At 41.2% G+C, this 26,651-nt stretch overlaps 1 protein-coding gene across 2 annotated transcripts in view; it reads left to right on the forward strand.

The window, feature by feature from the left end:
• The window catches only part of diaph1 (diaphanous related formin 1), a 104,346-nt gene that overhangs the window by 58,800 nt on the left and 18,895 nt on the right, over positions 1 to 26,651 (forward strand). The window lies entirely within an intron of this gene.

Here is a 26,651-nt window from a genome sequence, read left to right on the forward strand (position 1 = left end):
GTTTTTCACCCAGCTGAGACAGCACTGAGAACTCATCTGTGTTGAGGGTAGAACATACTGTGGCTCCAGCTGCTGCAACAACCTATGACAGCCAAGATTGCTGAGTGCAGCAATAGGTTGATCATCCAAAGTGATGAATCTGTTCTGTAATGCATTTTGTTTTGTCATTGTCCCTTGGAAGCTTTTCATCTACTTGGTTTTCTCTAAGGCGTTACTTCACCTTGCTCAATTATAGCCTTGGTGAACTGGATCCATTTAGCTTTTTAGCTCTTTCTTTGCTTCCTGAGAGTTGGCCTAACTAACTTCTAAGTTTGTAAAGTCCACTGGGTTGTGTTTAGTTTTGTATTTTAAAATGGTTCTGAGCTACAGACAGGTTGGCATGTTGGCAACTCATGTTTTTTGTTAACTATTGGGCTTTATAAACAAAGTGTGTTGTTGCCCAACAAACTTGTTGTTGCCCAACAATCTTGTTGTATAAACTTGTTGTTGGGCAACAACAAGTTTGGGGATTCGAGAGGAGTCTGGTATGACAATATAGGTCAGGGGTCTTCATATCCCGGTCTTAAGGGCTAGTGTTCTGCAACTTTTAGATGGATTCAAGAGCCCTTGATATAGTTCGTTCAAAACGAAATGATTGGGAGCCCGAGCTGATATTTGAGATCAAATTAGATCAAGATATCCCTGATTGGCATAAAAATGTTTTCTCATTTTCAACTTCTGCTTTTAATATTCTTCTTTGGGTAGTTCTTTCCCAGAAACAAGAAGGAAAAAAGGAGTGAACACAAATTGAACTCGTTTGTCTGTGAAAGTTGTTTTTATAAACTCATTTACAAAGAATTGGACTTAAAATGAATTCCATTAGTATTGGTGTCATTACAGTGCTCTGGTATTTCAGACAGTGTAAAACGGCGCCGCGTGGGACAGTTTGTGCGGCAGCTTTCAGACTAAATGTGACAGGGGAGCACTGTCATAAACATGTCCTGTATTCCCCAGTGACTCCTTACTTTAAGTCTGTAAACTCAAGCTGGAAGTCCTTGCCACTTTCAGCAGTGATTCAGAAGCATTTCTAGACCTATGATCTAGGGACCTTCATTTGTGTATTTGTGTGTGCACAAGACGTACCACTTGTATGTGCGTGAAAAGCTGGATATGTCTGCAGTTGTGTCATAGGGGACCACAGACACTGTCAGCTTCATTTCCTAACATCATGTAACTGAGGACATGCAGGCCTTATGAGACCTCAAACTGAAAAACTGCAAAATGATGCCCCCCCACCCCCCCACCCCTCCACACACACACACACACACACACACACACACACACACACACACACACACACACACACGCACACCCCGTCATCAGGGCAAAGAGTTGAATCCTGGTCTTGTCATGCTCTGTGCAATAATCCAGTTTAGGAGGATTAATTAGGAATTAAGGAGTGTAATGTTATCGGTGCGTGATCCATTCACATACGTACACACACCCCTACACACTGAATGTGTATGTAGGCCACATATTATTTAGAGCTAAAATAGAAACTTTTTTATTTGACTTTTTTCTCTTACTTTCTTTCCAATCTCCCTACTTCTTGTTGCTCATATTCCTTTCCTCAATATGAGCAGTACTTTTTTTATCTTATGTTCTTTGAATATCCATGAAATACATTTTCACTTTTTTTTCCCCCTCACCTCTGTTTCCTGCTACATCTTTCCGTGTTCTGCCGCACCATTATCTGGTCTTTAAAGGTCCTGTGTAGGCTTTTATTCAGGCCTTTCATCCTTCTAGCCTGGCTTTGTCAAAGAGAAAAAGATGAGAGAGATTTCTATAGCTTTGCTTCCCTTTCAAGAAGGCTGCAGCATTCAGGTGTTGCCTCTCTGGATGTCCATTTTGTGTCTGGCATCCCATTTTCTTTTTCAATGGTGGGGAAGTGCGACTGGGGAGGTTCGATACTTACAGTGGCTTTACTCAAGTCTCCATCTCTTTGCTGTATGAAGTAGCTCGGAGTTGAGTAGCTGACCTTTGTTGTCGAGACAATGCTTTTATACTTCATTTTACCTTCTCCAGCCTTTCAGATGTACCTTATAAAAAGATTCATCTTTCTTGAACTTGATGAAATGTTTTCATGTTGCAACCACAAATCTGACTTCGTTTTGTTGGGATTTAATGCACCTACAACTAGCTGGTACATAATTGTCGAGTGGAAGAAAAACAATACATGGTGTCTGAAAAGAGAAGCGGCCTCATTCACTTTGATGCCTCTGAATAAAATGCAGTGCAAACAGTTGCCTTCAGAAGTAAACAGAGTTCACATGTTTGTAGTTTAATCCAAACCTAGCTGTACTGTCAGACTTCATGGGGGTTGTTGCTGGACATTGGTGCACAAAATGCATCGGGAAGACCAAGGAACACACCAGATAGTGTTAGGTTATTAAACATCCCAAGATGTAAAAATCTGAGGACCTTTCCATTTATCATCCAACAAAGAATATGGCATACCTACGAGCCTACCATGAAATGGTCATTGAACATAATTAATACTCTTAAGTAAGGAGAACATTAATTGGAGAGGCATCAAAGGTGTCAGATGAGACAAAATTCAACTGTTGCTTTTGTGCAAAACATTGAATGGCTGAAAACTAAATACACATCACCCTGAATATTTAAGAAAACGTGGTGGTAGCATTATGGTGTGGAGATGCTTTTCTTCATAAGACACAGGGAAGTTCATCAGAGATGGGAGAAAAGCGGAGCTAAATACGGGGGAATTCTAGAATAAAACCTTTTGTCCTGCAAAATACTTTTTTTTTGGTGCTTGTGTCTTTTTTTTTTTCCAGTCAAGGTTCTGACTGAACTTGCAACCAAATTCACGTCTTGTATATTTTTCAGTTTCATTTAAGTTACTACAACTTCAGAGTTGTAGTAACCTTTCTAGCAGCAAAGGTATACCTTTCTAGCAGGACATTAAATATTTCCAAATGCCTTTTACATGAACTTGAAATAGTTTGGCCTATTTCAAGTCCAAATCTACATCAGATTGAGAACTTATTGCTAATCACATGTGCTCTTGGTCAAATTCGACTGAGCTTGACCCATTTTGCAGAGAGAAATGGACACAGATAGTTTCTAGATGTGTGATTCAGGTAGCGGCATAACTGAGACTTGCAGCTGCAATTTCAGTAAAAGGTGGTTCTACAGTTGACTGAGAGGGACTAAATGCAAATGCACACCATACTTTTCAGAAGTGTATGATGTAGATTTTGAAAAACCACACATCCTTTTCCTTCCATGTCTGAATTATGTCTGCCTTTATGTTGGTCTAAAAATGTGAATTTCCAGTAAAGTAAAATAGTTGTACATAGAAAGTGTAAAAAAGCTTAGGGGTTGTGAATACTTTTTAAACTGTTTTATTGCACTGTGCTGGAGTGATTTTAGTCAGTAACTGTAAATATAGATTTCTTTGATGAAAGGTAATAAGAGGCAGCAGAAGGGAGCCAATAAAGAGTGTAAAAATAGGAAAAGTGCATTATGAATGATTAGGATTAGTTATATCTGCCTGAGTGTTTCCTGGACTGTAATTTTCTGTGCGCCTCCCTGCAAGTACTCATGAGGTTTGTGTTTCCTGAGGCAGACGGTAATGATGTTGCTTTATTAATGCCTGTTTAATTTTTTAGCACACACTGTGCTGCTGTCAGTCATTAGTCATTTTTAATTACGAATGTCGAACGCTGCATCTCCAAATTTTCCCGAGAACAAACATTTAAGCACACAAAGGCAGTAGCTGACTAGATGTCAGTCATCCTGTTGCCACTGTTCTCTAGTACACCTGTATTTTCATGCCTCGGGTTTTGCACGCTCTTTGTCTCTATTCTTGAAACATAATTCCTTTTTTTTTTTTTTTTTTTGTCATCTCCTCGCTGCCTGCCACCTTCCATCTCACTTGTTCCCTCTGGCACTATTGGCAGCACTGTCGCTGTCAGGTGAGTGTGAGATAGCCTTCACACCAATGACTTTGAGGAGATGGGCTTTTGGATGTCTCATCCTCAATATAACTGCTTCCTTAACTCTCAGTCGCCCAGCCATGAAGAACAAGATCACTTGTTGAAACTGATCCCATTGGATTTGATTCAGGGGTTTTTGATATTTATTTGATCACATCGAATGTGCCACATTTGTCATCCTCTACAAGAAACCCACTTGTTTTTGTCACGTTTGTTTTCCTTTTGTAAGTCGTCTTTGTATAATAGTGAGCTGGCTGCAGCACCCCATGATATTCATTGCATATCAGAGCTTGTCTGATATCCCACCATGGAGAGAGAAAACAGACCATTACTGACACACAACTGAGCCTCTCGCTACATCATAGAAGCAGAGACTATTAATATTCTTGTTTTATTCTTAATTTCAGCAGTCAAACGGCATGCATAGTGTTATCTGTGATGAACGGCAAAGTTCATGCAAGGTTAAAATCTTACACAGTTAAAACAAATTCTGTACTTAATCAAAAAGTTCTCTGAACTTTGTGTCTTGTTACACTGGTGTTACCAAGGGTTTTGACTGTAATAACATGGGAATTAAATTTGGGTCATAATCCCAGTGGGCACCTGATATACATGGAGTCAGATTATATTTCAAGAAGGAATCTATTAGTCTTTGAATTTGTAGGATCACAACCTGGTGAAATAATTTTGCAATGTACATAGGTTGCAAGGTTCTGAAATAAAATGTGACATTTAATGCAATCGAGATGTAATTTTTTAAATAGCAAATGTCAGCCAGTAAAGCATTTTACTGTTGGACATCAAGATATATTTAAATTTTAATTGCCATAAATAATTAATTAAATAAGTGCATGTTCATTTTAAATATTTTAACTAAACCATTTTTATATGTTATGCAGCTTGTTAGGCTTACTGAAGCTCTATTAAAGTAAATTTCAGATTTTATGTGTGTGAGAGTGGGAGTCTATGAAAAAAAAAGGGGGGGGGGGAATAAAAAATACTGAGTAACAAGGCCAGCTCTGCCTCTAGGCTGTTTGGCCCCAAACTCTCATCAGCCTGCTGGTGCTGAAACGGAAAACCTTCTGCCCCTTGCCAGTTTGTAACCACACAAACACAAGCACGCATAATGAGAACCTGCATGCATTCAGAATGCATACAATCAGAGTTTGCGACAATATCATCTCCCCCATCTCCCGCTGTCATCTTTACTTGTTTTATCAGTACTTCCTGTCTTCTTTCATCCACCACCCCAATCTGTCTGGGTGTCTATCACACACTTCTACTTCCCATATTTTCCCTATGAGACAAGCTCTTTTTCTCTTAGTTCTTCCATATCTTCTGTGCACAGCTATACATTCACCAGCTTTGGATTACTTTGCAAATGTTTCTTGCCGTTTCTCTGCGCCTCCAACCCTCTGCTTCCCCACATGTAGTTTCCTCCCTCCCTCCTTCTCCCTGTCTTCTCAGCGGTGGGTTTAATGCATTATGAAAATGGATTCGGGCTAAGAAAGCGAAACAGGACAAGTTTGCCTGTTTAATGTGACTTCTTTCACTCCTCATCTGCCTCATTGGCAGTATGAATTTGTGTGTGGCGTGAAGCTTTGCTTTCTATGTGCGCTTTTGGTAACGCTTTGGGCACACATGAAGCCTCCCGCACCCTTCCTTTTAAACACTGAAGGCTGAATGTGTCTAACGCTACTGCTGTTTTTTTTGTTGTTTTTTTTTAAGTCATGCAGTGGCTTTTTCTTGTGAACATGAACCTCCAACACTAAAGCTTGCACACACTTAGGGCGAGCATTAAACTGCATTAATAATAAAACGGACAGGCAGACGGCGTGGAACACATGTTTCTCCGAGTTGTGTGTTAATGGAAAAGCATGTTAGGCCATGGATGGAGGGGTGTAGAGTTGTACCACAGACTTGGGATAAGTCTTACCCTACAGGCTGGTGTGACCTGGATGCAAGCCCCCCTCCCTCCCCACTCCACTCTATTTCTTGCCTCTCTTACTTTTTCCTCTTTCCCATAATAATCTCTCCAACGCCCTCCCCCCTATCCCCACTTTGTTAATTTACGTGGAGTTAAAGCTCCTCATCTCTGGAGAGAGGAAGATCATCCTGTGGAGAGTTGACTCCATATGAGCTGATTAAATGGATAAAGATGAACTGATGGCAGATGCAGAGCGGTAGAAGCACAACTGAGCAAGAAAAATTAGTTGCTGTGTGATGAGTTAGATTAAGATGGAGACGGTGGGTGTGGTGAGCCCACTAAGCCTTCTCGTACCTTCTAATGTCAAGTTTTATGGTTTGAATAGAGTTGATAAAAATTGACTAAGTTTAATGAAGTTTTTCTTTGTTGCATGAAAGAACAGTAGCAGTGAATTAAAACAGCCTTAGTCTTGTCATTTTTTTTCTCCCCCTTCCAGCCTCTCTGCCACCTCCTCCTTCCTCTTGCACTTTCTCTCTGATGTTGCTGAGAAAGTGTGTGTCTGTGTGGTTGGCGGAGGATATTCTGAGCTTGGGCCATGTATGTGTGTGCATCAGAGTTTAATTACGGTGTGCATAGAAACGAGTGTAATTAGCCAGCGCTCGCTTCCCTGCCGCCCAGCTAACAACCAGCATCCCCTCTGTGCCTGCTCTTTCTCTCCCTGCCTTTCTTCTTTGTCTCTCTCCCTCCCTCCTTCCTCTTGTCTCCTGCCTGTTGCCACAACGACAAGCCCCACTCCGCCATTGTTCCCCGCTGTTCTCCAAGAACAAAGGAGGAGGCTATTAGCTCCCTGAGAGAGGAGTGGTGGAAATGGAGGATAGGGATGGAGGGAAAGAGAAAGAGGATTGCTGTGAGGGTGGGATGATGAGCGTGGGGAAGAGAGACAGAGCCGACGAACAAGTGAGGGAAGGAGAGAAACAGGCACGAAGGAAGTGCACAAGGACACAAAGGAGATGGATAAGGGAGCAGAGTTTGGGAAATTTACAAAAAGAGGTGAAAGAATGGAGAGGGAAAAAAAAAAGAGCACAAGCATTAGAGGATAAATCGTTTAGAAGAGTAGAGAGGTTTATGGGGCAGTTGAGATTGCCCTTTTTTCAGAAGAAAGAATTGAGTTATGAAGTCATTATGTTTAATTTCGAGAAACATACTTTTCTCTGCAGTTTCTTCCCCTTTTTGCCCTTTTTCTGTCCATTACGGCACAAATTTGAGAACCGGTGTGTTTGTGTGTGCTTGTGGAAGTGTTGATGCGTATGCTTCTTTGTGCGCTCATGACTACGTGTCCTTGCTCGTCACTTGTCTCCGTGCGTGTGTGTGGGGTCCGTTTGAGGGTCATTAGCAGAGAGTGTAGGCGGATAATGCCCTGTCTACAATGCTGGCCATCTGAATGTTAACAGATTGTAATTTGAGACAGAAAGTGAATTTGGTTTCCTCGGGAAAATGGAGCAAATTACACTTTTATGGCTCTCTGCCACTGTCCTTTGCTCCTGCCATTACTCACAATGTGTAGTGAGGGGGAGATCAGGTGACTGGGAAGATGTCCTTATTGGTGAACACAATTTAAGAGTGGTGACAAAACTGGAGTTTATGGTGTACATGTGGAAGTTTTTCAGTTAAGAGCACCTTTCTGTATGAGTTTAAAAGGACCTAAAGGATGTATAGGTGATCCGATTTGTGCTTGTATAGCACCAAACTACAAAAAATAAATAAATAAAAATCTCATGCCACTTTACAAAGAGGGCCAAATCAGATATGATTGCATAGAATCCTGTTCAGTTCAAATTAATTTCAGATTAGTCCATTTAAGTCCAATATAACACAATGACATATTCACATTACAATCAAGTTACATGTATTTCAATTAAATTCCTATTACATGCAATACAGTCAGTTGATCGTATAATGCCATCTGGTAAAAATATATCCAGCAATTGCTTCTAATATTTGACTAAATTAGGACATTTTGGGCATTTCCTAATCCTGATTGCCCCAATCGTCAAGATTTTTCTTTTTACTTTTGAAATCTCTCCATGGTCTTTTTCAATTTTGGTTATACAGTATGTTTGTGGTTTCTCAGTTTTTCAGATAACTTAACTGAGATTCATAAAACAACTATGTAGTTTCTTTATTCTTAGTGTATAGAATTTTACTGAAAGCAAAAATCAAAGATTTGATTTATTTTCCAGAAACATAAAAAAGTTTGAATACATGTAAGCCACACCACCAAAAACATTTTCTAAATGCATATTTTCATAATACCAAAATAGGGCAGTATTAATTTTCAAATTTTGTAAACATCCCTATTAAAACATAAATTTAATTTCTGTGGAAAAAATTATTTTTTTGGAAGACAAAGGGTTCTTTCTAATGAAGATCAAAAACACTAAAGTAATGTTTGTCTTAATTTGTCCAAAACTTATAAATATATTCAGGTGGATTCCGGTCAGCCTCTATTTAAATACAATAAAAGTATTTAATTTATTGCAACCCAGTAAACTAAATATGCTTGTAGTGCTGGAAGTGTAGGCTCTAGATTCAATTGGGGAAGTATCCATTTCTAAACTGTGTAAACAAGGACCTGCAAGTGTGTCACACAGCAGATGTGTCCAGTTTCAGTCTTTCTAGGAATTTTGCATCATACTTTCTTTGTCATGTAACAGAAGATTTTTTTTTAACTGGCAACAGCAACTCACGGAGGTATATACATATATATATATACTTTTTTTTCAGTTCAGCTCTTCAATTGATTGAGCACTTTGGACTTCCATCCATCCATCCATCCATCCATCTTCTTCCGCTTATCCGAGGTCGGGTCGCGGGGGTAGCAGCTTCAGAAGGGAGGCCCAGACTTCCCTCTCCCCAGCCACTTCTTCCAGCTCCTCCGGGGGAATCCCGAGGCGTTCCCAGGCCAGCCGAGAGACATAGTCCCTCCAGCGTGTCCTGGGTCTTCCCCGGGGCCTCCTCCCGGTGGGACGTGCCCGGAACACCTCACCAGGGAGGCGTCCAGGAGGCATCCTGACCAGATGCCCAAGCCACCTCAACTGGCTCCTCTCGATGTGAAGGAGCAGCGGCTCTACTCTGAGTCCCTCCCGGATGACTGAGCTTCTCACCCTATCTCTAAGGGAGAGCCCAGCCACCCTACGGAGAAAACCCATTTCGGCCGCTTGTATCCGCGATCTCGTTCTTTCGGTCATGACCCAAAGCTCATGACCATAGATGAGGGTGGGAACGTAGATCGACCGGTAAATCGAGAGCCTCGCTTTTTGGCTCAGCTCTCTCTTCACCACGACGGACCGGTACAGCGCCCGCTTGACAGCAGACGCTGCGCCAATCCGCCTGTCGATCTCCCGCTCCCTTCTTCCCCCATTCGTGAACAAGATCCCGAGATACTTAAACTCCTCCACTTGGGGCAGGACACCCCCCCTGACCCGGAGAAGGCACTCTACCCTTTTCCGGCTCAAGACCATGGCCTCGGATTTGGAGGCACTGATCCCCATCCCGGCCGCTTCACACTCGGCTGCGAACCGATCCAGCGAGAGCTGCAGATCACGATCTGATGAAGCCAAAAGGACCACATCGTCTGCGAAAAGCAGAGATGAGATCCTGAGGCCACCAAATCGGATCCCCTCAACACCTTGGCTGCGCCTAGAAATTCTGTCCATGAAAGTGATGAACAGAATCGGTGACAAAGGGCAGCCCTGGCGGAGTCCAACTCTCACCGGAAACGAGCCCGACTTACTGCCGGCAATGCGGACCAGACTCTGACACCGGTCATACAGGGACCTGACAGCCCGTATCAAAGGGCCCGGTACCCCATACTCCCGGAGAACCCCCCACAGGGCTCCCCGAGGGACACGGTCGAACGCCTTCTCCAAGTCCACAAAACACATGTAGACTGGTTGGGCGAACTCCCATGCACCCTCCAGGACCCTGCTGAGGGTGTAGAGCTGGTCCAGTGTTCCACGACCAGGACGAAAACCACACTGCTCTTCCTGAATCCGAGGTTCGACTATCCGACGGACCCTCCTCTCCAGGACCCCTGAATAGACCTTGCCAGGGAGGCTTAAGAGTGTGACCCCTCTATAATTGGAGCACACCCTCCGGTCCCCCTTTTTGAACAGGGGAACCACCACCCCAGTCTGCCAATCCAGGGGAACTGCCCCCGATGTCCATGCGATATTGCAGAGTCGCGTCAACCAACACAACCCTACAACATCCAGAGCCTTAAGGAACTCCGGGCGGATCTCATCCACCCCCGGGGCCTTGCCACCGAGGAGCTTTTTAACCACCTCGGCGACCTCGCCCCCAGAGATTGGAGAGCCCAACCCAGAGTCCCCAGGCTCCGCTTCCTCAGTGGAATGTATGTCTTGTATGTCTTGGACACTCGGGTGAAGAGAGGTGCGGAGCTGTCCACTGACCACTACCTGGTGGTGAGTTGGCTCCGGTGGCGGGGGCGAAAGCCGGTCAGACCTGGCAGGCCCAAACGTGTTGTGAGGGTCTGCTGGGAATGTCTGGCGGAATCCCCTGTGAGACGGAGCTTTAACTCCCATCTCCGGCAAAACTTCGAACACGTCCCGGGGGAGGTGGGGGACATGGAGTCTGAGTGGACCGTGTTCCGTGCCTCCATTGTCGAGGCGGCCGATCGGAGCTGTGGCCGCAAGGTTGTCGGTGCCTGTCGCGGCGGCAACCCTCGAACCCGTTGGTGGACACCTTCGGTGAGGGATGCCGTCAGGCTGAAGAAGGAGTCCTATCGAGCCTTTTTGGCCTGTGGGACTCCGGAAGCAGCTGATGGGTACCGGCGGGCGAAGCGGCATGCGGCTCGGGCGGTTGCTGAGGCAAAAACTCGGGTGTGGGAGGAGTTTGGAGAGGCCATGGAGAAAGACTTCCGCACGGCTTCGAGGCGATTCTGGTCCACCATCCGGCGTCTCGGGGGGGGGGAAGCGGTGCAGCACCAACACTGTTTATAGTGGGGATGGTGTGCTGCTGACCTCTACTCGGGACGTTGTGGGCCGGTGGGCAGAGTACTTCGAAGACCTCCTCAATCCCTCAATGCCACTTTGGACTTACTGTGCTTATTTTTTGTCAAATATCTAATTAACTATATAATTTGGCAAGGGTATTAGATTCTTATAATACACCCTCACCAAATTTTTTCTTGTAATTAAGCAGAAAGTGTAGGGGCCTTTTGTCAGCCAGCTGGCTGGCAGCGCTATGTTACCCTCTGCCCCTTCGTGTTAGAGAAAACAGATCATTCTGGCACTTTCTCTGTAAACAGCCTTTAAACTGTACAAATGAATTTAACTTTTGAAAATCTTGAAACAAGTAACTAGCCAACGGCTAGTTACTCAAACAACTTGATTAATTTGTTTAGGCAGATGAAGCGCAACTCCAAGAGCTGGCACAGCAGTTTAGAACAAACTATTCTGGATTATAATATTTATAACAATAAATATGTTTATAATGAGTGGTACTGCCTCAGCGGATGTGATGCACTATAGCATCTCACTTTAGTAAATATATGGAGTTTTTACTTTTAAATGTCCTTAGGTTTTTCCCATTGACCTAAGGTTATCTGGGAAGAACTGTTTAACTCATTAAAGTTTGATTTCTTTTTAATATTCACCTCACTTATGTTCTTCTTGACATCCTGCATATATTATTTTATTCACTGCTGACTTTGGCCTGGCTTTTTGACACCATGGAGGGCTTGAAATGGGTTTCAAAGTTGAGATGCTTCTGATTCAGTATTTCTGTTATAATCTGAGCGATATTTCCAGTAGGGAATGTAAAGGTACGCTCTGACCCTGCTCACTCTCTGCTGCTCTGTATGCAGCGGTGGGTCTCGTAAATTTTCTCAGTGCCAGTACACTCTGAATCAAACAATTATTATCAGAGGGTTATTTAAATATCGACTTACTTGTGCTTGAGAAAGGAAAATTGTAGAGTGAAAAATCCACCTGGAACATTTCGGCAGTTCTGCAATTGCTGTCCATCAGCTATAATACAGCGGCAGAGTTACCCTTGAAAGCAGGGCAGACACTGTGCCCATTTATTAGACCAGGATGATTGTAGCGTTGAGTTAACTCACATGTTGAATTTGAATGAGTTTTGCAACTTCTCTGCTTTCAATGGAGTAGTCACCATGTGGATTTTTATCTGAACAGAAATGCCAAGCTTAATCTCTTTTGTCCATTTCCATGTACGTATTAATTTGAAGTAATGACTAACTCCAATGCCTTTAATACAAGAGGGGGAAAAAATCCCTGTCTTAAATGTTACATTGGACTTTTTTAGTTTTACTCAGCAAGGTTAGACTGCCATTTTTGTAGCTGTACAGCCTTCTTTCCCATCTCTTGATTTTGAAATAGATGCTCTCTAGTAGTAGATGTAAAATGTTATTCTCTGTTAAAAAACATTATTCTGTTTTTTGTACTGCATTTTATTTAGTTTTTCCCTTTTGTTTTGAGATGATGTGAATAATTTGATAATTTCAACATTATTAGTTATTATATGATTATAAAAGAAATCCTTCTAGAAAGGGTTGGCTCTTCACTATAGTTATGTGTGTGGGTTTGCTATTTTTGGTGCCTCTTTTGGATAACAAAGGATGAACTCAAAGGCTTAAGTTAAAAGGCGTACAAGAAATCAGAAAAGCATTAAGATTCTTATCTCATTTAAAAAAAAAGTAACATCAAAGAAAAGGAATTAGTTTTTGATTAGAAATGAATCCCCCTTTTTTCTGGAACTGAGTGAAACAGCAGCCAAGGTTGACTCAAGGGCAACATTTCACAGCCAGCCAGTTGATGTTAGTGCAGCTACACACAAGTATACTCACACACGTATAACACGCTCGTATGAGGATTCACCTGCCTGACCTGGCAGATCCTTTTCCCTGCAGTGGGAGATAGGGAATATTTTTTTTTCCTTTCCTGGTGATGTGTTGCTTCTTAGCATCTCAAAGATTGTATTACCTCTTAGTGGGAGGAGCACCAGTGGGGAAGTGTCTCCATCAGTACAACTCAAGCTTTTGCATAGATTTTCTTTCATTTTGTACTTTATTCTTTTCCTTACCTTTCTCTCCATCATTTTTTTAGCCCCTCTGTCGTCCTCTGTTCCTCTCTCAATCGCCTCCTCTCCCTGAGCTGACGTTTGCTGTCAGGCAGCCTTATTATTTTTGTTCTTCAGAGTTCTGATTAGAAATCTTCTGTTCCCTCTCTTTCTCTCTTCATCCCTCTCCTTTGCTTGGTCTCTGTCCCTCTGGCCCACCCCCACAATCAGCTCTGTCCAATATTGTTTCCCTATTGCTTTTTCTCTCACTTTTCCCCCCATTCTTTTCATCGCTACATTCAGTTTGGCATAATCAAATTCATTCCGTCTCCCTTCATCCTGTCTTCGATTGTATCTTTCCCATCTCGGGTTTTTTAAGGTCAATTTTATTTTTCTGTCTCACAGCCACTTTTTTTGCTCAGTATAAAGTTATTGCGGTAGTTACAACCAAGGCTTTGTCTCTGTTTTTTAATAATACTACTTTATCCTCACGAAGCCTGTTTTATGCACCTCCTTACAAGAACATGGCGTACTCAGACAAGGTGAATACCATCGCAATTAGTTTCTAGATGTTAACTTATGGATCTTGAATTAAGATTATCAAATTTAAAGGATGTTAGAACTTCTTATGGCAAGTTAATTCACCAAGACTGTTAGCTGGTTTGCCAAAGTATCCAGGAGTTCACTGTGCAACCGGACAGCAAAGGAGAAAGAAGAGGGTTGTCATGGTGATATGAATCCCTTGAGGGGATATTTCTCCCCCTCATTTACTCTCTCCCCAAGTCTGCATCTTGTCCACAACATGATTTTTTTCTTTTAGGTTTTCTTGCTTCTTCTGGTCTTCCTCTGCGTATCACTCTCAGCTCTCCTGTTTGTTTGTTGTCTCCACATCTCAGGCGTTTTATTTTTTCTTTTCTCTCTCTTAATGTCTTCTTTTATTCCCATCTTTCTTCTTTTTCCTCTTTCTGTCTTCATTCTTATGTCCCTGTGGTCCTCACCTCTTGTCCGGGCATCGAGGGAGGAGAGAAGCAGAGGAAGGAAAGGAATGCTAATTTTGTCACCACAGTGACGGAGTAGAGAAGGAGAAACTGAAATAGGAGAGAGAGGAAAATGTCACTTGTCTGAGGAAATGAGATGGCCATTGCACTCTGTTTGTGTGTGTGTACGTGTCTGCATGCGTCTCCACTGAAAGATCAGGGTGACAGTTTGGGTGACATTGTGTGTTTTCCTCTGCTTTACCTCACTAAGTAAATGAGATGTATAATATAAATGTGTAAATTATTCTACGGTGGCCAAAGGGTTGTATATCTATGCTGTGTGTCTGCACATTTGTTGTTGTTGGTTTTTGTTTTCCATTGGTGTTTAATGTGGTTTTCTGCCCTTGTTGTTTTTCCAAGTCAATTATCAGTCTCTCACTTCTTCCCTCTTCACCTCTCAGTCATGTCGGAAGTGTAATCACGTTCAGGGGCTGAACTGAGGCAGAGATGGGGAGGTTGATGGGAAGGAGAGGGGGGCAAGAGAGAGTTTGGAGCGAATGCTAGAAAGAGGAAGAGAAAAAGGAAGGAAAAAAAAAACATCGGTATGTGTACCCAATTACCACTCCAGCCAGCCCAAAGTCACCTTCGCAGAGAATGGACGCACGCACTCTCAAAATAGCTGCTTCCATCCCGCCTCCTCTGTGCGTGCATGTATGTGTGTTTATTATAGTGGTGATGAGGCAGACTGAATAATATCATGGCCTTCCTCTCGTCCGTCAGCATAAGGCTTATTATGAGTGTGTCATCTTGTGTGTGTGGGTGTGGAAGAATGTGGGTGATTGTGTGTGTCCTGTGTCTGATTGCGCTAGCTGATTGAGTCCTGGCCCTGCAGTTTTCAGGTCCTCATCCTCTGATTAGGTGTTGCAATGTCTGAAAGAGGAAAAAATCTTGTGTGTTAGTTGAAAAGACTTAGAAGGAGAAACCTGAGGGCAGTGGCGTTCACCAGAGCCTGTTGCTCTGGTTCTTAGTAAGCAGGTTCTCAGTCTTTTGTTTGGGTGAATTCTTGCATGAAAAAAATTTTGACTTGTTTGCCTTGTTATGAAAAAGGTTTTAGCAAAGTGTAATGTCTTTTGCATCTCTTGTTATTGTTTGTGGCCATACATACCACCTAAACTTCTTGCAACTACAAATATTAATGTATTTTATTGGGATTTTAGGTGATAGTGTTTTTGAAGAAAAAGATGTGTATTTAGCCCCCTTATCGCTGTACCTCTAAAGTAAAACAGTAATTTAATGTAAATACAGCTGTTCTATGAATATTTTTAGAAAACAAACATCCTCATGAAGACCAAGGAACACAACAGACAGAGCAGGGGTAAAGTTTCAGCAAGGTTTAAAGTGGGCCGAGGTCGTAGAACAGCCACAGGTCACTTTTAAGGACAAGTAGAAAACTGAAAACCAATTTCTGAGGCTTAAGAAGTGCTCTTTACAGGTTGCTAAAGCAAACAAAAAAGTGCTTTGAAGAGACTGAAATGAACTTTTAGGCCTATAAGCGGAGTCCCTTGTGTTTGAAAACTAATAGTGCACATCCCTGGAATTCACATGCTGTCTGGGGAAGTATGGAAGTATATTTCAATGTTTTCTAGGAGAAATATTGAGATTCTAGACTTCAAGCTTTTTTCCATTGTTTGAATGTTGTCCTTCCTTCCACCATTCCTTTGTCCTTCTTGTCCTTTTGCCATTGCTCCCCATGTATACTTGTATATATTTTCTGTCCTTCTTTTTGCATTTTCCTTCTTCATGTCCTCCCTTCCTTCCTCATACACTTATTTGTGCCCTCCTTCTTGTACTTATTTCTTTATTTTCTTTATCCGTTTTCCTTCCTATCTTTCCTACTTCTATCCTTCTTCCCTTCCTCCTATTTTTTCATTCCTTGACTAAATTCTTCATTCTTTTGAGGCTGGAAACAAATATGTGAAAACCCTACATCCCCCAGAGCACTCAATTTTCCCTTTCAAATGTGGTGGTGGCAGCATTATGCAGTAGGGAAGCTGTTCTTTTGCAGGGATAGGTAATCTCATGAAGTGGTTCAGGTGAAAGTATATTCATGAACTTAAGTGGCCTAGTCAACGTCTTGACCAGAATCCAACTGAGAATCCATGTTAAAACTCGAAAAGTTGCTCAGATGTACTCTGTCTAATCTGATTGAAGTTAAGCGAAGAAGAATGAGTGAACATTTCATTCTCTGAATAAATTGACTTGAAGGTGTAAATATACACATAAAACTTGTTTAATTTGTCAAAAGTTTTGTAAAGGACTAATCCTTCAAACCATAATTTATGCCCAACCTTGTGCTGGCCCTTTACATAAATCCTGATAAAATATATTGAAGTTTTTGAAAGTAATATGACTAGATGTAAGCACTGTACTGTTGCAGACAGCGTGGGACCTCATAAGCAAACAGAGCGACCATATGTGTGTTCCCTTGTTAGCAGTGTCCTCCTTTTCTCTTGGCATTTAATTAAGAGACAATAGACCTCCTAACACTGCCTGCTATCCCACTGTCTAGTGAGAAAAACAAAGAACAGACCAGAACAAGGGAGGGATCAAGTTGGAAAAGCTATATGCGTAGAAAATAAGGAAGGCAAGTGCCAGAAATGTTCAACCAAAAAGAATAATAGAATAAAGAGGAAGGAAAACCAAAGAGGGATTACATGAGTTGGAATAAGTGGCTCGAGCTGATGAGGAAGAAAGCAATACAAAGCATGAAATAGTGCAGACTGATGAGGATGTAAGGTCCATACACATTTTCTATTTCCTCTGGTGAATTGAAGCCATTCATTTCCATAGCCGCCTGAACATTATGCAAGCGTGCATGTGGTTTTCAAGCAGTAATCTGCTCCGTCTTATTTTTTATTTTCCATCTGTGTAGGATCTTTCACTCCATCGCTTTCAATCTTTCACTATCACATCTGACTGATTCCTGTGGAATGAGTGCATGTGGGGTTGTACGCGCCCCTGTCTTTGGTTAGAGAACACATCCCTGTGTATCCTGGCTGAGCATCTTTGCTGTTCTCTCACCCTCTCCTGTCAGCGTGTGGTGAGTGTTGAGATAGTGGGTTAAATTTTAATGGTGCTGCCATCTCTGAGTAGCTTCTAAAGGGGGCCAATGCAGACTGACACACTCACTGAGCCGTAAGCAGAGACAAGACGGAGATAGGGACGATAGCTGGGTAGACATACACACATTCATGTGGGGCCCTGTATAAACAGGTAAATAATAAAAACCCGATTCTGTCTTTGTTTCACTATATTTTGGGCTGGGTCAGGTTGGTTTCCTACAAACCAGAGTCTAGTACTTTAGAATTTCAGCTCTGCCATGAACTTTTTAGGTACTGTTTTAAATCATCACAGTGAATTGTAGAGAATGTGCAGTCATGCTTTGAATAAATGAAATAAATCACATGTCCTCCAGTAGGTTTAACCTTAAAGAAGATAATCCTGACATAATTTTCTGAGACCTTAGAGCTGCTGTGAGCCCTAAAACATTACCCTAAAACATTACGTTACACTTCCCTTCAATATTTTGTCATTTATAGAAAACTTTAAAAATCTCTGCATACTCGCACACTGCCTCTAGGAATGCATTAGGTGAGCACAGCAGCCAGTCTGAACTCAGTCAAGCAAACACTTGTGCTTATAAGCACATTCTCTGAGCCATATTGTGTGTTGTTCCTTGATTGTTTTCATTCGGCCAACATCACATAGCTGTCTGATTGGCAACATGTCCCCTGATGGCTCACTAAGCACATGGAGGGATTAGGTGTGTGTTTTTGTGAATCCTTTGTGATTGTTTGTGTTTTTGTCTGTCTTTTTTTTCATCTTGCCCCAACAGCAGCCAATTCCTGGGAGAGGGCAGCAGACAGATGTTCGAGGACAGAATTCACATATCTATCTCCCAGTTTAAATATCATTTTCTCCTGTGTAGTTTATTTTTGTGAGCTGCTGCTTCTTTTCCAAAGAGGTTAAATCTAATTTCACAAACTTGGAGTGGTACAGCATCCCAGTAGATTATGAAGTAAACTTTTTCTGAAGTTCTTGAGTAGAGGTACAGGTTGCCAGCTCTCATTGCTTCCAGCTTCTTAGTTTCACTGATCTTTTGGTATTGCTGAATTTTAAAACTACCTGGAGCTTTAAAACTATATGGCAAAAAGGGGAGATTCTTACTGAGGCAGGGAAATGAAGTTAAAACTGAATGATTTTGTGGAATTTATTTCAATGACAGTAAAATTGATAATTTTGGTGTTGACAGTGACTTTGGAGAAGTAGCCTATTTGGTGGGTATTTAATGAGTCATTTTATTACCTCTGGAAAATGTAAATTTCAACTTATTTTCACTCAATCAGGAAGTTTATTTTTGATAATCATGATTGGCATTTTCCAAACATAATAAATCATGCTGTGTATATGGAAAAGTCACAGTTTCAGCACAAAATTCTTCAGGTGTATTTAGAGAAAAGTACAAAAAAAGTACATAACTAATCAATTGCAACCCTTTTGCTTTATTAATCCTTGATATTTTCATGAAAACAAAATTCTAGAAAAATCACCTTTAACACATTATTGCTGAAACTGGCACATACATTTAAAAATGAAAACCAAGCCCAGAAACTATCTGGACTTCAGTTGCATTTTTTGGCTGCAAATAGATTAGTCCAGGGGTTAAATATATATGTATGGTATGTGACAAAAAGCATAGTGGTTGTAGTAACTCTGAAGTACTAGGTGAACTGTGAAGTAAGTACGTCTGAAACCTCCAAGACTCTTAATAACATTGGCCTTTAAGCCAAGCTGAGTAGCAGAGCCTTGGGGCCTTGTCAAGGAGGTGACCAATAACTTGACAGTCTCTCTAAAAGCACCTATGAAGTCCTCTGCCAGAAGGTCTGCCATCTTGGCAGCACTTCAACATTAGGCTTTTAGTGGCATGATAGAAACCACTTGTGTGGGGGAGAAAAGGCTTAAATGATGCTTGAAGTTTGCCGAGTGATATTTAAAAGGATTCTGAGAGCATGAAGGAAAAGCTGTTCTGGTCTGAAGAGACAAATCTTTAACTGTTTCAAGGACAGTATCTGGCAAACCCTAGGCGCAGCTCATCGGCTGGCTAATATCTCTGCGCTAAAGAGTCATTTTGGTCCCGTCATGCTATGAGGGGCTTGTCAAAGAATGGAGTAAGCATTCAGATGCACATGTTCTCCAAGGAAAACCTGCATGAGAGTGTGCAAAATGAAACTGGATGACCTTTTGCAATCACCAGATGGCCAAGACAGAACTGGAGTGGGTTCAGGACTTGACTGTCCTTGAGTGGGCTGCCAAAAACCCAAACATGAATCCCCTGGAGAACATCTGTGGAGAGACGTGAAGATTGCGCTTCCCAACCACTCAGAAGGTGCTGAAAGAAGTCTGCCAAAGAGAATTTTATGAAGTGGCCAAATCCAAATTTAAACGACTTGTACGGACTAAAATTAATTGTAAGTTGGCTGAAGTGCATTTTGAAATTGCTATTTGTTTAAATCTGAACAATGTTTGATTATTAATCGTAAATTAAACCACCATAGCATTATTGAAAGGCGAATCTTGGTCATAATTAAAAAGAAATTAATTTAAATATCAGTGTAAAATGCATTTGAAAGGTCTAAAAATGATGTCAGCTGTGTGTGTAGAGAGTCATTTCTCTCTGTTAATCAAAGCAATTGTTGCAGTCCTCCTTAAACTAGGCTCTAATTTCTTTTTCTTTATTGGTATTAAATTGACTGAATAACCTAATCTTTATTCTTTTCCTTTTTGTTCGTATCTCCTTCAGCTCTGCCTCTTCTGCAATTTCTCGACATGGATACTTATCATTAATTCACATCTTTTTTGTCTTTTTCCTTTTTTCCACTTCTCTCATTTCCTTTGCCTCATTATATTATGTTCCCAGAGAACAACAAAAAAAAAAACTTAACGGCAACCACCAGAAACGGCTCAATCTTTTTGCCTCCAGACAGACACTCAACTCTCTGTATGTGCAAGTCCTGCGGGTGATGACTGACATTAAAAATGGCAAATTTCCCCACTTCCTCCCTCCCATCCCCTTTTCCTCTGTGTGTCTTGCTCAAGGGATAATCAGACCTGGCAAAACTGGCCTTGTCCTCCTCCTTGTCACAATTGTGTGTCGGTGGACAAATTTGTGCTTGTTCGCACAGTCTTTTTCACCATGCGGTCAAGTCACAATTGCTAATCAGGCCTCTGGGCTTTGCCTGGAGGGACCATGAGGAAAGGAAGAGGGAGGAAGGGTGGGCAAATGATTGAGTGCTTTCCTTTGTCCTCATCACTGAAGCAGAGATAAATACGAGAAAGGATGGATGGTTGCAGACGAGAGGATGGAAACTGAGGGATTAACAGGATGAGAGTGTGCACCAGCACTCTGACACGCTTTTAACTGTCCTCCATGGCATGACACCGTGTAGACCTCCATTTTTCTCTGTCCTCCTTTCATCTATATTTCTTTCCATAAGTCAGCGCTGCTTGTATTCATAGAGCTCTATCATGTATTCATCCCTCTCCCTCTTTTTTTTCTTGCTTCTTCTAGTTCCCACTCACTTTGCTATCTTTCCATAAGGTAATAACGAATATTTGAGAGCTGACAGGAGTGCTGTACCTAATCCCCTTTGCCCAGGGCAAATGTGCCTCATGGGGTGCACTACTGTTGGAGTTCATCTAACTTTTTAATTGATGGAAATCCAATTTTTAAGTTTTCATTTCTACTTCTCTGCTCTTGTAAATGAGACTGCATGGTTGTGCATGTATCATACCAGCTGTCGGTAAGAATAGTATATGTTGCCAGTGGGGATATGCTACAAGGTAACTGGCCTAGGCATTGACCAGCATTTAGCTGTGCTTCCTAAGACTGACCTCAATGAATTTGGAGGCTCTAAGAGCTTCCTACACAAAGAATGATGTTCTGTCCTTTGTTTACAACCATTATTCTTAAGTCATTCTGATTTCCTTACATAACGCTCTGTAAGAAGTCTCATTGGTCAGTGAAATGCACACAACGTGTACAGTGCCTGTAAATGTCACTCCATAGCAAGAAACAAGGATCAGACCTGATTGATACCCAGGTTACCAGAGAGCCTGGTTTATAGCGTAATTCACTCTCTTCTCCATAGAGGGAGCACTGTGCTGTGAAGGCCAGAGAAGCATCAAGGGCATTCACACTTTGAATAACAAACACCATAGCACCACAGAAGGACACAGTCTGAGTCACTCACTCACTCACTCTCACACACACAGCTGGTTTGGGCTTCTGAACAATGAGTTTTTGTCTTTTTGTTGTTTCTGTGGACTGCATAAAAAGGCTCTGATGTTGCAGGTGGCTTCAAGGTCACTTCCTCATCATATTTGTCCTTTAAACTTCTTTCCCCTTTTATTTGCTTTCTCGTGGTCTCGGGTTTCACACCTTTATTTGCACTCGCTCCTTGTGATTTGATTTTCTTCTACACTCTGTAGCTCTCCCACACTCCCTCCCTTTCTCCTCCTTGTAATTAGCTAGTGTAATTGCTGTAGTAAATCTTTTCTGATGTCCCAAGGAGACTGGCTGATATAGGACTGATTTAATAAGCACACCATAGCGGCTCACCTCTCCCTCTGTGTTGTGTGTGCGTGTAAGTGCACACATACACCGGGGGGGGTAGCTCTGTATCTTCTGTTATTTGCTTTGGGGATTTATTGGCTGTTTGTGTGGTTTCAGCAAGTGCAAATTCAAGTTCAAGGTAGTGCTGTGTCGATGTGTCAACCACAGTGTGCCTTATCAGTTATGCGGGTGGCATACTCGGGTGTTCAGGTTTGTGTGTCTCATCAGTGATGCTGCTACGTGCCATGTGTGCGTCATCACCGAAGACCTTCATGGCCAAAAGAGCACAGAGGGGTCATATTGGTCCTGGGAGAACAACACTAACAGCCTCACATCCATACAAACACAAGCCAACTGACCGAATCATGGGCCTTTCGACAGCCTCCAGGATCACCTTTGCACAAGCAGTGTTGTTTAAACTTTTTCTTCCTTTTTTTTTGTAGTAAATGGTATGGTTAGGGATTTGTCTGCTTTTTGTTGTAGAGCAGCAGTTTAGCAGTATGACCACTAGAGGGCAATGTGACTCCACACATGAAATGTGGTCTCATTGTAAAACCCACACATTCTTCCTCCTTGTTCTATCATTTCTATTAGAAAAATGATTTTAAAAAACTTGAAACATTATTTTTTTACCAGTTGACATTGATGAAGACAAGGTCAAATGTAATAAAGGCAAAATATTCTTTAGGATCTCTTTTGCAGATTTGTACTGTTTTGTATATATATTTTTGTGTTATTTTTCTTTTTCTTTTTTTTTGCCAACAAAACTTATTTAAATCATTGTTACAGTTTATTAGTAGTACTATGATTGGCCATGTATAATTATTAAGGTATTAAATCAGTTTACTTCTCTATACTTTTAGCGTAAACGACAAAATGTATTTAAATCATTGTAAGCTCTATGTAATATATATATATATATATATATATATATATATATATAATTAGCTTCTAACTAGTAAAACACTAAAGGATTGGGGGTAAAATTGTTTTGGTAATTTTATTTATTTATTTTTTCTTTGTTTACAGTAAAAGTTTTTGTTTCATCCAGCAGCTCAGGTCGATCAATTAGAAGGAAACTTGTCTTTTTCAGGACACAATTTATTTTTTATTTTTTGATTTATAATAAATAAAACCATAAATAAAATTTGTTTAAATTTCACCTGCAGTTGCACTTTTCATGCGCCAGGGGAGCGCAAGGGAGCAAGGTCCTAGTCCCTCCCATATGCCGTCCCCCTGCGTCCTGGCCCTCCCACATCCTGCCCAGTCCCCCTCCCCACTGCCCCACCCTGCCATCTGGTGCTTTTCACACAATGGCGTGCCCGTGGACACATGCACGTACGCACACACCGTCGGGAATCTTTTCTCCTCATTTCCTTTCACAGTGGAAAAACAGGATGAAGGGGCTCTTTCAGCCTTGTGGTTACCCTGGAAACTCTTTTATTCTTCTCCTGTCAAACTCTTACATCGCAACACCAACACTTCTATATAATGTGTCAGAATGGAAGTTTAAAGTTTAAAGGGACCAGAGCAACAGCTGTCGCCCTGTCTGCCATATTTGACACAAAGAGCAGCTTTTCCCCTCATTTTTTTATGTTTCTTGTCTGTCTTCTCAGTTTTAATAGTTCTAAACTTCTAAAGTTCTAAACTAAAACCATGTGAAGTTCTTTATTAGTTTCCATGAAATATCAAAGATTTGGCACAGGATGTATGTGTGTGTTTCTTTCTGTGGATCACATTCAGAAGCCTTTTTTTTTTTTTTTTTTCCCAAAGAACTTTTCAGCTCAGGAATATTGATGTTTAAACTCGACTCCCTCTTCTCAGTTTCTGTTTAGACAGCTTCCAGACCTGGAATGCAGAATGGAAAAAGTTAGGTTGGTATTATATAAAGTTAATATGAGGGTTTTCTTCCATCGTGCCACAAGGGGGCCCATGAAAAACTCTTGATGCTACAAATATACAATGAAACACATCATCTGTAAGCTTTTAGCGGGTTAAAAATAAACCACTGGGATCTACAAACAGGGAGTGGTGATGAAAGGATGAATAGGCTACATGAAAAGGCTGAAAAAGCTGTTGTGAAGAGAAAAGGTTTTGCTTTATGAAAGAGGGATGAAACTTCTTTTGAGTCCATGCTTTAGGTTCAGCTTGGAAAGATATGAAAGAGTTTTATGTTTTTAATTTCTTTGTTCGTCTCTTTCTACCCCTCCTTTTCTTTCTATATTTCTTTTTCTTTTATGTTTCAGCTAAGCCTGGCTACACATCACTCTCTCCACTCCACATTTTTGTCCTTTTAAGGAGTGAGGGAATGAGAATGGAAAGCTAGCTGAAATGGGGTGAAGGACACTCTCCGGGCTCACTAACTGATAAACAGACTCCTCTTTGTGCAGACGGACACACAAACACTGACACACAGTTTGTTACGTATTGACAAAATCCCCATCATGACTTGGCTCCTCGTGATTCTGCTGAAGCCCCCTCCTTTTCCTTTCCCCCCCTCCAACTTTCTGCATTTTTTTGGTCTCTCCACATAATTAAAAGCAGATGTCAGCAATAGAAGAATTTCTACCATGACACACACACACAGCCCCTGCCAGTGTGCGTTCACTCAGACACCCACACACGCAGACACACATGGTGCCAAGCAGCTGTCAAGGGGAGAAGAAGGTGGGGGTGTTCCAGGAAAAGAGGATTGTGTGTCCGTCTGTGTTGAAGCAAAGTTGGTTTGTTTTTGTAATAAAACCTGTTTTTTGTTGACTATAAGCAAAACGGACCATAAAAAACATTTCTTTCATGTGTTTTCAGCACTCCACAATTGTTTTGTGCTGGAAATGTTCATATGTGTGTGTGTCTGGTCAGACATGTGTTCTGCCTCCATCATCTTTCTTTCCTCCCCCACTATGACTAAGTGTAACAGGATGCAATGCTCTGTAGTTGCCGCCAGAGGTGCCATCGGCTCATAAATGAAAAGCCCTTGTACATGTAGAAACCACGGAGCAGCCATTTTACAGTCTGCACACCAGACCCCATTTTATGAATCAGCTATGATGTCAACACAGCTCAGGCTGCGTCTATTGGCTAAGGCGCAGCCCGAGCTTTAGCTCTGTACATCCACACATATGCTTCAGTTCTGGGTCTGCCTCTCTCTGAGACACACACACTGACCCACTGACATGATGCTTCCACTGGGTCACCAGTCCTGCTCAGAGGGATTTTGTAGTATCCTAAATCTGTGCAATAATAAATAAGTTTATTTGTTTATTACTGTCACAATAATAAAGTTTGCTGGATGATAAATTGTCCCAGAAGTTATTGCGATGGAGTATAATATTGCTGATTTGAGAGCATTTTCAAGCAACATAATGGCATAATAATGTAAGAACACATTCTCAAAGATTAATAAACATTAAATTCAGATGAACATTTAACACTGGAACTGAAAGACATTTTTTAAATATTCAAAATAAGTAAAACAGAAAAAAAAACAAATAAAATAAATTATGAAGTCTTTGTAAACAAAATTGTCCTTAAAAAACAGTGGTAATTAACACCAATGCACCAAATTGAAAACTTTTGTCATCCAATTTTGGGAGAAGAACGGAGAAAACAGTTCAGTCGTGGAATTGGAAATTGTTGAGCCTGTTTCAATACATCGTGCAACTTATTGCTTGTTGTGAAGGGCCTAGCTGTAGTTTTTACTTTTCTTACAGATTTGCTGAAACATGGTTACTGTTGAATGTTGTAAATTTTCCTACTATTGTTTGTAGAAATACTTTTTCTCCAATTTTGCGTCTTGCAGAAATGAAAATTGGTTTAGAGATATAGATTTTAAAAAAAATCTCATCTCTCTTCCTGTAATATGTTCAGCTCTGGCTTGCTGTGGTTATGTGTTTGTGCAAAGATGTTATTTCCTTATTGATGTGTGGATTTTCCTATCCTGTGTCTATATTGGTTACCTTCCTGCCTTAGTTTCCTGCAGGGATTGTGAAAAGTATTGGATACACAATAGTGCTTTATATGGTAACCATGCACACAGGCACAGGCTGTTTTCATAATCCCAAATATACTAAAACAATGAAAATTGTTTGTTGTTGAAAAGTTCTTATTTCTGTGAGATACGTTTCATAAAGTGGAAGCTACTGCTGAGGCAAATGATCTTAAACCCAGTGACACACTCTTCTCCCTGTGTGTATCTAAATGAGGACATGGTGTCCTCATTAGGACTATTGGCAGTTCACAGACTGTTGAACTGACTGCCGTCTCTCATTCAGACAGAGGACTCTTTGGCCAGACTTGTGGATGGATCAGTGGATGAATAGAGCTGTTATCCTGTGGCAATTATGTGACTATGTGGTGACTGCTGACACTTCCACTGTTTGAATCAGGCCTCTTCAATAAATTGTGCACCATGATAATAAAGAAATTAATGCATATAGGCTGTGCAACAAGCAGGTTGGGTCTTATGCTGCTAGTAACACAAGTGAAAATAGATTTGTCTGTTTGATTTCTTGTCTTTTTTTTGTACAAGTTGCAATACTTTGCTTTAGTAGTACTTTACATTATGGTGTAGAAGCACCATACAAGAGAGCTATAGAGTCATCCTGACCAGCAGTGCTCTAGAAGTTCTCATTTAACAAGAATTAGTTCTATGGTCAGTTTAAAGAGATTAAAACAGAGCTAGTACATGATCACATTTAACCACCTAAACGTTCTGGCCTGAATTCAGTCCCAACATGAGATGGTTTTAGCTCATGATATTCAATTTGCATTTAAATTGTGTCCTCATCTAGCATTTACATTCTGGCCTTCACACTTAAAAACATCTAATTATTCCTATCTTGTTCTTTTTGTTCATCTAAATGTAGTGTTTGATAGCAGAATTCCCCATAAAGCCGCTCTTATCTACTCACTTTGGGATAAACCAAAACTTAGATGTGAGATCAGCCATTTTTTATCATTACAGAAATCAAAATTGG

The sequence above is a fragment of the Xiphophorus couchianus genome, chromosome 23 (assembly GCF_001444195.1).
Source record: "Xiphophorus couchianus chromosome 23, X_couchianus-1.0, whole genome shotgun sequence".
NCBI lineage: Eukaryota > Metazoa > Chordata > Actinopteri > Cyprinodontiformes > Poeciliidae > Xiphophorus > Xiphophorus couchianus.